Consider the following 12,543-nt stretch of genomic DNA (forward strand, 5'->3'; position numbering starts at 1 on the left):
TGTCTATCGGCCGAACCGATCACCGGTCGACCAGGGCGTCGGTGAACGGGGGAAACCGCCGCTCAACAGAGACTCTCAGGAAGTAACGGCAGCACACGGTGGTGGAGGAGCTGCAGCAACCTGGAGACGACTTCAGACGCTCAGGCGCCGTGGACTTCATGAGCGACATGGCGTCCTCGGCGGCGTTGGACGCTCAACCGGCCCGAACAATGAGCGGAACGATCCTCATCAAGCGTCTGGGAAGAGTTCGGCCAGAAACGTGACGTCCACTCAGGTGAAGACGGCGATTAAACTCTGCTCATTTCATTCAGACTGAAACCGAGATGACGCCTTCACTCTCACAGCTCTGATCAGACGTTCTTTATCCCGTTTGTTTTCCACAGGAACGCTCGGTCTCTCCAGCGGCGGCAGGCAGACACACCGGATGGAACACCGAGCGTGAAATCAGCTGTAAATGTTTAAATGAAGTCTGAGCGTCAGCGGAGCAGCTGGACGCCGTCAAGAGGCGGATCAGCGCCTGCAGATTAAGACCTCATGTAGAGGAAACAAAGCTGTGTGTGTGTGTGTGTGTGTGTGTGTGTGTGTGTGTGTGTGTGTTAACACACAGCTGCAAGAACAGGCAGCAGAAGATCAACTTCAGAATCAGATTTCACTTTTTGAAATTTAAAAAATGGAAATAGAGAAAAAAATCCAGGGAAAATCCAGTTTTTGAAATTAATTTGAGGTTTTATCCTTGTTTATGTCACATTTTCACACAGTATCTCCAGTAGAAAGTGTTTCACGTCTGCTGGATATTAGAGATTTACTACAGAACGCTATATGAGTGTTACTGGACTGCAGGAGGACAGAGGGAAGAACATGCAGCCTGGACCTCAAACCTGGACTTGAACCGCGGCCCTGGTACAGTGGTAAAAAATACATTCATCCATTTATTAGAATATACGAAGTATATAAAAAAGTCCAAATCAATAAATCTAAACCCGATGTAACACAGACGCACGTAACATCGAGTGAAGGTCATGGGAATGAAATAATCCATGAAAAACTGACACCAAGTCGCTGAATAGAGAATAACAGCTGAATCACGTGTTTTTCTTCTACTGCTGCTGTGTTGATTTGTGAAGTGTGAGGAGCTGAAGAGGAGCTGCATGTTCTACCTGAGGCTCAGAGGAAACCACTGCTGATCTTCATGGACGCTGATGTTCATCATCATCATCATCATCACTTCTGGCTCCTGTTTTCAATCTGCAGCCCGTTCTGATTCCCTCGACTGTTCACTACAATCCTGCAGTACAGGACCAGGACCAGAACCAGGACCAGGACTAGGATTTCAGAAAAGCACACTCTCATCGGCTCCCATCACTTTTTAAACTCCCAAACCCGTCCGAAGTTCAGCGGCTTCACTGGAACCGGTCCTGAACGGGACCTGAACGGCTCAGCTGCTTCGTTTTTCGCCAAGAGGTGAAAGAAAAGTGCAGAAAACTTTTAAATACCACTCGAGCCCACTGCGCAACTTTTTGTTTACTCACATTTCCAGGAACTGTAATTAACTTTACTAATAGCATCCCGAGATCCGGGGCCATGTTGGAGTAAATCTAAACATGATTAATGTTTAATGCTCGATAATAAACATGATGAATGCCTCGGGCGCACGATTCAATCTCTTACACCACCAACATATTAGAGCTGCGTTTCCTGCACGCAAACGCCGCGGCGTGCACGGACACGCGAGAGCGTGCACGTGGCACTGCACAAACACCAGCCGCGGCTCATTGATATGCAGGCTGGTTACAATCCATCTCCTGCACACGCTTCCCATTATTCTGCAGCTCAAAGAGCTTCTCATGGAGTCTGTGCTGAAAACGTGCAGAAGTTCACGAGCCGGACTTTACTGCTTAGTCCAGGTCCAGAAACAGAACCACAGAGTCCTGCACCGAGTCTGAAAGCCTCTATTGGGTCTGGTTCTACAGGAAGTCTCCTCTGGGTCTGGTTCTACAGAAAGTCTCCTCTGGGTCTGGTTCTACAGGAACTCTCCTCTGGGTCTGGTTCTGCAGGAAGTCTCCTCTGGGTCTGGTTCTACAGGAAGTCTCCTCTGGGTCTGGTTCTACAGAAAGTCTCCTCTGGGTCTGGTTCTGCAGGAAGTCTCCTCTGGGTCTGGTTCTGCAGGAAGTCTCCTCTGGGTCTGGTTCTACAGGAAGTCTCCTCTGGGTCTGGTTCTACAGGAAGTCTCCTCTGGGTCTGGTTCTGCAGGAAGTCTCCTCTGGGTCTGGTTCTGCAGAAAGTCTCCTCTGGGTCTGGTTCTACAGGAAGTCTCCTCTGGGTCTGGTTCTGCAGAAAGTCTCCTCTGGGTCTGGTTCTGCAGGAAGACTCCTCTGGGTCTGGTTCTGCAGAAAGTCTCCTCTGGGTCTGGTTCTACAGGAAGTCTCCTCTGGGTCTGGTTCTGCAGGAAGACTCCTCTGGGTCTGGTTCTGCAGAAAGTCTCCTCTGGGTCTGGTTCTACAGGAAGTCTCCTCTGGGTCTGGTTCTGCAGGAAGTCTCCTCTGGGTCTGGTTCTGCAGAAAGTCTCCTCTGGGTCTGGTTCTGCAGGAAGTCTCCTCTGGGTCTGGTTCTACAGGAACTCTCCTCTGGGTCTGGTTCTGCAGGAAGTCTCCTCTGGGTCTGGTTCTACAGGAAGTCTCCTCTGGGTCTGGTTCTGCAGAAAGTCTCCTCTGGGTCTGGTTCTACAGGAAGTCTCCTCTGGGTCTGGTTCTGCAGGAAGACTCCTCTGGGTCTGGTTCTACAGGAAGTCTCCTCTGGGTCTGGTTCTGCAGGAAGACTCCTCTGGGTCTGGTTCTACAGGAAGTCTCCTCTGGGTCTGGTTCTACAGGAAGACTCCTCTGGGTCTGGTTCTGCAGGAAGTCTCCTCTGGGTCTGGTTCTACAGGAACTCTCCTCTGGGTCTGGTTCTGCATTAAGTCTCCTCTGGGTCTGGTTCTGCAGGAAGTCTCCTCTGGGTCTGGTTCTGCAGGAAGTCTCCTCTGGGTCTGGTTCTGCAGGAAGCCTGATTTTATAAACCACATTGTTTTGCTGTTTTTCCCAGAGCAGCTGCATCGACGCTGCTGGACAGATGATTACCAGCACCGGGTCATCTGCTCCTTCACTGTGAGCTGAAAAACAACAATCCCCCCCCCCCCCCCCAGATAAATCCAGTGTTTGCGTGTGATTCACCGGGGTATTTGTCTAAATAAACAGTGTTTTCTTCCTCAGTCCTTCTGTGGCAAAGCTGGATTTTTAATATCATGGTTTGTATGCATATGTAATGCCATCTAAGCTCATTATGGAAACTTCAGATTAATTTCTGGGGCTAAAATGAGGATGGAAATGTAACAGCAGCCGCAGAGAGAGAGAGATAAAAGAGAGAAAACAAAGCAGACAAACAAACGAAGAGACAGCCGGGCGGCGGGACGGGACGGGCGTTATCAGGCGGCGGTACTGTACCTCCTGGGCTGACAGGCACGGCGCTCTGACAGCTCCCGTTATTGATACCACAACAAACTGCGCTCGGCGCCAGGCGGAAAAGGTCACATTATACAACTTATGGTTTAGGAGGCGAATATGTCGCCTCCAGTACGCCGGAAATGTCAAGAGATCGCTCCCACTTCAGTTAGCGCTCCGCGAAGACCAGCGTGGACGGAAGTACTCTCTGGAACTAACAAGACCGACCTGACAGCCACTGGACGGGGGGGGGTTCAACAACGAACCGACAGGAAAATAATGCGTTCACTGCAGTAGAAAACAACCTGGTGTGGACATTTCACGACGACGCAAGCTAACTTTGATGCTGCTCACAAAACTCACGACCGACCGACCGACCGACCGACCGACCGACCAACATCTGCAAAACTCCGCAGAGTCTTTACAGCAACACACCTGATTCCTCTGCTCCGGCTAACACCTCTGTTTGGTTTCTAGGTGAAACGGCTCTGGACTGAATATTGACTTGCCTGAAATTTCATCAATTCAATCAATTTGACAGTATGGACAGATCAGGGAAAGTAATGAAACGGTCAAAGTGATTCTTCTGTCTTGAAACGGATGAAGTGGTTTTTGATCAGTGTCTGCTGAAGCCTGTTGCCTTCATAAAACTTCTCACACTTTCCCGGTGTTATAAATCTGTTCGGGACACTGTGCTCTCTGTTTTTGCTGTTGTTGGTGGAGATAAGTGTGACGTTAACCTCTCAGCATATCGGCAGGACGACTGATCTGGCCGCTCCTGTCAGTATTTAAGATGTCATTTCAATTACAGCACATTTCTTGCATCAGTGACTGCAGAAACTGAAAAGAGGCAGAGAAACAACACAACTGCAATATTTGTGCATAAACATCCAGAACCACAGCCTAGTACACACTAACGTGTGAAAACAATGCAGGAAATGGCCGAGACGCCATCTAACCGACCCGCATTTCTCAGGCGACTAACTTGTTAAGCCGCGTTCAGAACAAACGCGTTTTGGCGTGAAAAAACGCAAAAACGCGAGAAGTTGAACGCACGTCAACTTTGAGGTCCGACGCCGCCCCCCGGGGACTCCGTGTTGATGCGTTGGGTCTGTGGTGGGAAGGCGGGGCTTCAGGCCGTATTTTCTGTGTTAGCTTAGCATCGTGGCTAACCCTGTTGAGCGAGTGGCTTGGCTTTATTTGCTGAATAAAGCCAGACGACGACGCCGTGCCGGGTGCTCCATATTACCCAGAGGCAGTCGGAGTTTGGTGAGTTTCACCGTTCGCTCCAGGAGCAGCGCCAGGAGGAGCGTTTCCTTCACCGGTCCCCGCCCCCTGACCTACGTCACCATGGAGACGCTCTCTGATTGGTTTGCCGCAAAAATGCCGCTTCAAAAGTTCAGATTTCCCAACTTCGGCGTCGGCCGCAAAAACGCAACACGTCACCGACGCCAGAACGGCCCGACGCGCCGCAAAAACGCGTCCGACGCGCCGCCGGTGAACGCGCGTTCCCCGTTGGTTTTCAATTACATTTGGACACAAAAACACAGAAATCATTTGGCGGTGTGAACGGGCCTTCGCAGAGTCAAGGCTACGGCGGCTTAGCTTGTCGTTCGCTGCTAAAGCACATTATCAACATTACATAGACATGTTTTATATCGATCAACGTTACGCACCGGCGACCCCGCCTCGCTTCCAATATGAGCCGTGTGCTGCCGCCGTCTGCTGCCGCCGTCTGCTTCCAGTACTGCTCTTTTCAAAATACAGTTCAAATCTGCTATTAAGACTGATGGACTGCTTGCTTCTAAATATATATTGGAGGAACCGCTCGTGCGCAGCAGGACAGTCGTGTTGGAGCACTTCTGTGAAGTTAAGTTTCTGTCAGTTCTCTGTTACTGTCCGGTAGTTAGAAAGTTTTCAGTCGACAGGACGACGCTGGTGCTGAGGAACCATGAGAGACTCAGGAAGTGGGTTTCTAGATCGCTGCTGGGACGGACGTGGGTTCCTGAGGATGTAGGACAAACGGTCGCTGAGGGAGGGGGCTCCTGATTGGCTGCCGGGGCTGGATAGGGAAGGTGGTTGGTAGTGAGCAGTGGTAAACAGGGACAAGGGGGCGTGGGTCATCCCCGGGTTGGTAGGTAGTTTAGTGGCCCAGTGGGTCAGCAGAGCTGCAGACAGGGGGCAGCAGTGAGCAGCGGGTCCGCAGGAAGGGTTTGTTTCGGTACACTCAGGTACATTTCAGTCGGACATCCAGCCCGGCGGTGAAAGCAGACCGAGTCCCCGGGCGTCAAACCATCGGAGCAAACCGGACTCCGCTGCTTCACGTCTCCTGCCGCTGCAGGTCCACGCCGTGTTCACAGCCGCTCGTCGCTCGGCTTGCTGTCGATTGATCGCACGGCGAAACCGTAACGAGCGCGGAGAGTCTGTTTGCGTCTTTGACGAATTACTCCAGTCTGATTTCATATGTGCTGGAATTTCCGGCACGAGGCCGGCCGGTGCGCACGGCGCCTCATGACTTAGTAATGAAATGAAACTCCACAGGAAATTGGAAGGGAAGGGAGGCAGAGCTCCGGCCGGGCCTGAGCGAGATGGAGATTGGACGGGGACGTCGGGGGGGTGGGGGGGCTGCAGCTCCAGCTCCCCCAGCAGATCCTCTTGACTAAGTGAACTAAGTGAACAAACGTCCGTGTGCAGCGCAGAAACCTGCCTGGCTGATTAGCTGCTGGAGCTAATGTGTCTCTAACCATTAATCCACACTTCCATTGATCACACACAACATGGAAAATTAACAGCAGCAACGCAGGGGAGGGGTGTGTGTGTGTGTGTGTGTGTGTGTGTGTGTGTGTGTGTGTGTGTGTGTGTGTGTGTGTGTGTTGTTCACACTAGTGTCAGTTCTTTAATTTATGGTTTCAGCGGTTTTCTCTCTTACTGCTGGTGGAACTGAACAGAGTGCAGTGACAGCCGCGGCGTGAGTTTCTCTGCTAACGATATTTATGAAGAGTCCAGTTTCAGTCCAGATCCGTTCAGCTTGGAGACGACGACGAGTCCAGGTGAAAAAAACAAGAAACCGAAGGTGCAGGTGATGAATGGCTGAGCTGGAAGCAGAGCGGGACCCGTGAGAACTGGGGAGGTTTCTGGCTTCTGCCTTCATTTTACTGTTTGGCGTCCGGTCTGGTCTCTGCTCGCAGCCGAGAGACGAGGGAACCCAGTCAAGCTCATTTCAGTTTGATCGAGTGATCGGACTCACAGCTGATCGCGGTCAACGGGTGATTAAAGAACAGCCTGCAAGTCCAGAAGTCAAATCTACTGAAAGAACTAAACAATGTTCTTAAACTGCCGAGTCCTGTTTCATCACTGGAACAGAGTCGGTTTGTTCTGCTGCTCTGCAGACACGGCTGATCATGAGATGAATGGATGGACATCTCACACCGCGCCGACGTTAGCATTGTTAGCTTCTGCCTGAACATCAATGGCGGCTGATCCACTGATCCGATGAGACGACCCGGACCCAGCGGGTTCAGGAGGTTCCTGAACCGGGCTCCGTCCTCGTGGACCCGGCTCCCACTTCTGTCTCGACCGAGTTGAATTCTTCAGGAAACGTCTCTGTGCTGTTTGAAGGGTTTTGCTGATACCGTTAAATTAATGTGCTCGAAAAGAAATACCATTTTTGTTTCTGTTCTGATGTTACAGGGTTTTTTTTTTTTTTTTAATAAATGTTTTATTTTTTTTCCTGTTTAATTTAATTTGACAGGCCTCTGAATTCCCGCTTTGAAACTCCGAACTCCGGGCTGCTGCTGTTAAAATGTCAACTTTCTCCACTGATCGTGTCCAAACAATAATTTCGGAATAAATGAGGAGAGATAAGCAGCTCCGGCTCACAGCCGATCGCAGTTTAGGAGAATTCTCAGACGTTTCTGCAGCAGCGAGCTCCTCTGGCGTGAAGAGTCGGAGGCTGGAGCGTCTGTCTGCTCAGGTAAATGAAGAAACTAATCAGATTCTGAACGCACAAAGACGACAAACAAAAACAGATCCTATTTGTCACTTTTGTTTCCTGTCAAAAAACTAATTAAAGTTGCAGAAAGATGCATTCCCCTCCTATTTTTGCTCGGCTTGTCGCGGCGCCGCCGACAGCTTGCTGCTGCATGTTGATGTATTTGTTTTGTTTATTCTCAATTTGTCTTGAAGTTCGAGTTGTAATCCGCCGCGCTCCCAACGCCGCCGCTGATCAAATCAAACACTTTGCACGCTCCGCCGGTTCTCCTCGTTTACACACCTGCGTGCGACGCCGCGGCGGAGGAGGGCGAGCGGCGGCGCCGCCGCTTCCCTGGAGTCCATGTTTTCACACCGGGAGTCGCCTTCAAAGGGAAAAGTCATTTCTGAGTGGGAAGAATTCATCAGCGACCGGGAACTTCCCGGCTTTCAGCAGAGGAAGTTCAGACGCGCTGATGGACGTCGCGCTCCTCAACACACCAGCATGAGCAGGGGGGTTCAACCTGCGGCTCTGGAGCCACATGTGGCTCTTCAGTCCCTCTGCTGCGGCTCCAGGAAGCTTTGACAAAGTGAAACGTGAACAAACACTGAACTTATTTTTATTACAGTGACACCACAGTACTGCTCAAAGCGAGTCATCACTCGGTTCAACAGGGATTAAAAAAAACAAGTAAAATAGCTAAAACCGCAAGAAGTGTTGGGGGGTGACAGAATGTTAAAAAAAAACATGAAATGTCTAGAATTTCTTAAAAAAGAACATAAATATGGTTGGAAAGGAGCATGAAAAACTGCTGAAAAGAAGGTAAAATGGTTGAAACAGCTAAAATTTCCAAATTGTCAACAAGAAATACTTGAAAATCAGAGTAAAACTGTTAAAATCAAGTAGAAAAAAAGGTTAAACTTAATAAAATGTTCACGATTCTAAACCCTAACTTCATAAATGCATCATAAGATCTAGTTTTCGCTTGGCCATCAAAACGTCCTGAGCTGCATTAATGTGAAAGTTAAAGGCAGGAACTGCATCTTCATGTCGGACACACGACAGTGAAACCTCTGGTCAGGGGACCAGAGAGGGGACGCCTTGCTATACGGGGACAACGGGCAGGTTTTTCTGGTCGTTTCCAGTCCAGCAGACAGGAAAACCAACAAAATGCAGCAGTTTTTCAAATCCGTCTTCACAGCGTTCGCCATTTTGAATTTATGATCAGCTTGAACCGAGGACGTTGAGCCAACACGACCGAACCATCAGGGAAACAGACGAGTCGGAATAAACAGACTCGACTGTGAGAATTATTCTGAGACAAGCTGCAAATTAACTCTGAACATTACAGTGATTTACTTCCTGATCACAACTCGGCTCCATAAAAACAGAAGTGAGTCATTAAATCTGCATTCTCTGAACCGTGACTGTCAAGTCAGTTTTTACATTCAAAATTGGCGAAATGTTTTGTACAAAGGCGTCCAGCATGTTCACTGAAACACAGACAAAGGAAGACAGATGAGCGAGGACGGCTCCAGATGTTTCCTGAGTCTGGACCAGAATCAGAATCTCCTCGTTACACGGCGACGTCAGTGACCTGAAGAACCCTTTATGACCCGACGGCAGAGGTGGCGGCCAGTCCTGGACCTGGACCTGGACCTGGACCACCACAGCCCCACTGTCCTCCTGTCCGACACTCGTCTGATGAAGCTCTGCAGGAAGCCGAAGACGAGCGCCGCGGAGCTAAAGGTCACAATTTAAATCAAGAGCTGAATTTTGTACAGATTTGACAGAACCGCCGTCATTTCAGACGGTCGATGTTGCATCTGAGAGACGTTGAGTTGTGGTGTTGTGAGATTCCGGAGTGTTGGATTGTGGGTTTATTTTCCCATCCTTTCCTCCTCTGATGAGTTTCTCTTCTGTCGCTCCGCGTCGAGCCACAGATTACCTCGCTGAGCGTGGAGGGAAAACTCTGCGCCGTCTCCATCAGTCCGGCAATCCTGCCAGAACCGGGGGATTACTCGCCGCTGGCAGCCGGCGGGCGGGGCGAGCGGCGAGGAGGACGAGATGAGACGGCGGCGGACGGAGGGAGAGAGAGGAGCTCTTCTCAAAAGAAGCAGCTTTACAGAGTAAAAGAGGCATGAAGGGAGAAAACAGAAACGTGAAGAGGTAATCCCTGCGACGCCGCCGGCCTCCAGTCCTCGTCAGGGACGGACGCAGGTCAGGGGACGAATGAAGGCAGGACCGAGTGATGGACGTGGGTCTGAAGGAAGGAAGGCGAAGGGGAATGAAGTGAAAGATGGATGGATATGAGAGGAGGGGGGGTATTAAGCAGTGCTCTGGAGCAGTGGGGGGGGGCAGAGGAGCAGCTCTGGTTTCTCCTGAAGGGTCGCTCAGGTAACCGACACTCTGAATTCTGCTTCCATTCAGCTTCTCCAGGACATAAAGGACGATCCAAATTATTTTTTTTCACCTGCAGAACCCAGAACGCTGCCACAGAACCAGGTTCATGCAGGAAGACCTCATTCAAAGTCGAGTTTAAATGGCGGATCGATCCCAGATCTTTCGGATCCAGGTTTTCAGGTCTGCCTCACCCAGAGACCAGCCAGGTCTCACCTGAGGACCGTCACTGTTCCAGCAACGTTCCAGACCTGGACCTGCAGGAAGGGGGACGATCTGGGCCGGATGTGGTCTGCAGAGTCTCCCTGAGCCTCCATGCTGAGAACACCTGCTTCACACAGAGGCCACCGGACTATCGTCACCCCCGACTCCTGCACAAACCCAATCCGCACAATGGTGGAAGAAAATATGGATCACAGCGATCGCTCGATGTGACTCGTTAGGATTAACTTGTTTTTCTGTGGTCTGGCCTTAAAGGTGCATTAAGGAGTTTTTCAACTTTAAAAATATGTATTTTCCACCATAACTATGTTACAAATATTCAATGGTGTGTACAATGTGCCCTGACATATTCAATGTAAGTACCGCTAACAGTGTTAAATTGTCACTTGAAAGTCACAGTGCCGGTCCGGAACCAGAATTTTTTTGCTGAGAATTTGAGACAATGTGACGTAATGCGCCTCCCGCTGGCCTGACACCACTAGGTTTCGTTTTGTCCACCATTACTCCGCCAAATGCTGAGCGAGCAACAACTGAGCAGTATGAGGATGGATCTTCCAGAAAGTAAGAAAAGACCGGCTTCTGGCACTGCCACAGCTCCACACAGACCCAGCAGGCAGAAGAACCTTACAATTTACTCGAGCGCTGCTAAAAGAGTGAGGAAGGAGATCCTCTCTTCCGTGCACAAACATGGACGCAAGCCACAGGCACGAGTGTTTCACTAAGCTGCAGTTACACCCAAGGCCTGCAGGGGGAGCTGTTTCACATAAAATGTGCAAACTCCTTAATGCACCTTTAATGTAGAGCATCAAAATAGAAAGGAGGATGAGGAGGTCCAGAGACCTGAGGAAGGAAATGCCAGCCGTTGCTTTCTGTGTGCACGAGTCTGTATCTCCAAGTACATGAGTGAACGCTGGGACATTCAGAGCATATTCAGAATGTGTTCACTCAGTGTACAGATGAGTGTTTGCATTATTTTTGGGCCAGAAATGCGAAAATGAAAGCAGGTCAGAGTTATAAGAACAGGAGCTGCCAAACTTTTTAAAAGTTTAATAACCCGTACGCCACCTGACATTGGAACAATCTGCCCTGATGAGGAGTTTGACAGACGTTCAATCGGTGGGAACAGACGACCTGCTGGACGTACTCGATGCCTTTGAATGCAAGAGAGCCCCAACTGAGGACACACTGCTCCCTGTTCTCACTCAGAAACACTCAGACTCAGGTCCTCGCGCCATCAGGCGCTGGCGGTCTGCTGTGTCCACCGCTGACCTGCTGCCAGCAGGACGTCTGCATCACTTCTTACGCCGTCATTCCACCGGACGCGTCGAACGCGACTGAATTCGCACGACAAATGACGCCGCGCCAGACGCGCGAGTGTCATCGGTGGTGTGTGAACTCTCTCTCTCTCTCTCTCTCTCTAATGATCGATGGTGCAGTTTTTGCTCTTTTTTGTTTTTATGATTGTCTTTACTGTTCAGCACTTTGTGTTGTTTTGATGAATATGAGAACTGCTTTGACAAATAAAGACTGGGATTGAGATGCTCCGCCCACCGCAACGGTGACGCGCCGGCATCGCTTCTGGCTGCATGCTGCCCCCTGGAGGCGGGATGAGCTCAGCGAGTTCCACCGTCTTCTGCAGGTGCTGCGCCTGGACGCCGCTCGCCTTGGCATCGCGCCAACTGTTCTGCGTGGTCGGAGCCCTGCTGCCCTCCGTCAGCACGTCCGTGAAGACCGCCACGCTGACAGGCCGTCCTGGCGCCAATTCGCTTGAGAAGTTCAATTATTTGAACTCGAGCGGCGAGCGATGAAGCAGTGGGCGGCAGCAAGTGGCAGTGCGAGTCGACGGGCGCGCAATGTTTTTGCAGGAAACGCTCGCCGCCGGCCGCTCGCCGCATCATCGCTCACCGTCCGTCACCCGCCGCTCAAGACTGAGCGACAATCATGTCATGACACCGACTTTGTAAGTAATCTCATTGCGCAAAAAACTCACGTCGCGTCCGGAGGAAACACGGCGTTAGTGTGCCATTTTCAGGTGTCCAGGTCCCACACCGGCACCGCGGTGGACCAGGATCAGACTGATGGTCTGAACCAGGCCGCTGAGCCTCCCCGGCGCTCTGGACACGCCTCTCCCAGCCGCTGTCCTCCTGCTGCAGCGGTCCTCTCAAAGCGAGTAATGTAGAACTTATAATAGATGATAACAAAATACAGAGAGTAAGTGAAATTAAATTTCTTGGCGTGATTCTGGACAACAAAATCTGCTGGAAACCTCATGTGAGCTACATACGAGCAAAACTGGCAAAATGCACATCAATACTGTGGAAAACTAAACATATCCTGGACATTAAGTCACTGCACACCTTATATTGCGCACTTTTTTTGCCGCATCTGTCTTATTGTGTTGCGGTCTGGGGAAACAGCTACAGAGCCACTCTACAGCCGATATGCACGATACAGAAAAGAGCAATTAGGATAACAAAC

General features: G+C 50.5%; 1 long non-coding RNA gene across 1 annotated transcript; it reads right to left on the reverse strand.

Moving 5' to 3' along the window:
- Positions 1-4,852: 4,852 nt before the first annotated feature.
- Positions 4,853-11,730, reverse strand: LOC115398886 (uncharacterized). The gene is made up of 3 exons (XR_003932614.1): positions 11,720-11,730; positions 5,832-5,836; positions 4,853-5,048 (listed from the first exon to the last, which is right to left on the reverse strand). It is a non-coding gene; the product is annotated as an uncharacterized LOC115398886 (long non-coding RNA).
- Positions 11,731-12,543: the final 813 nt, after the last annotated feature.

The sequence above is a fragment of the Salarias fasciatus genome, chromosome 13 (assembly GCF_902148845.1).
Source record: "Salarias fasciatus chromosome 13, fSalaFa1.1, whole genome shotgun sequence".
In the NCBI taxonomy this organism is placed as follows: domain Eukaryota; kingdom Metazoa; phylum Chordata; class Actinopteri; order Blenniiformes; family Blenniidae; genus Salarias; species Salarias fasciatus.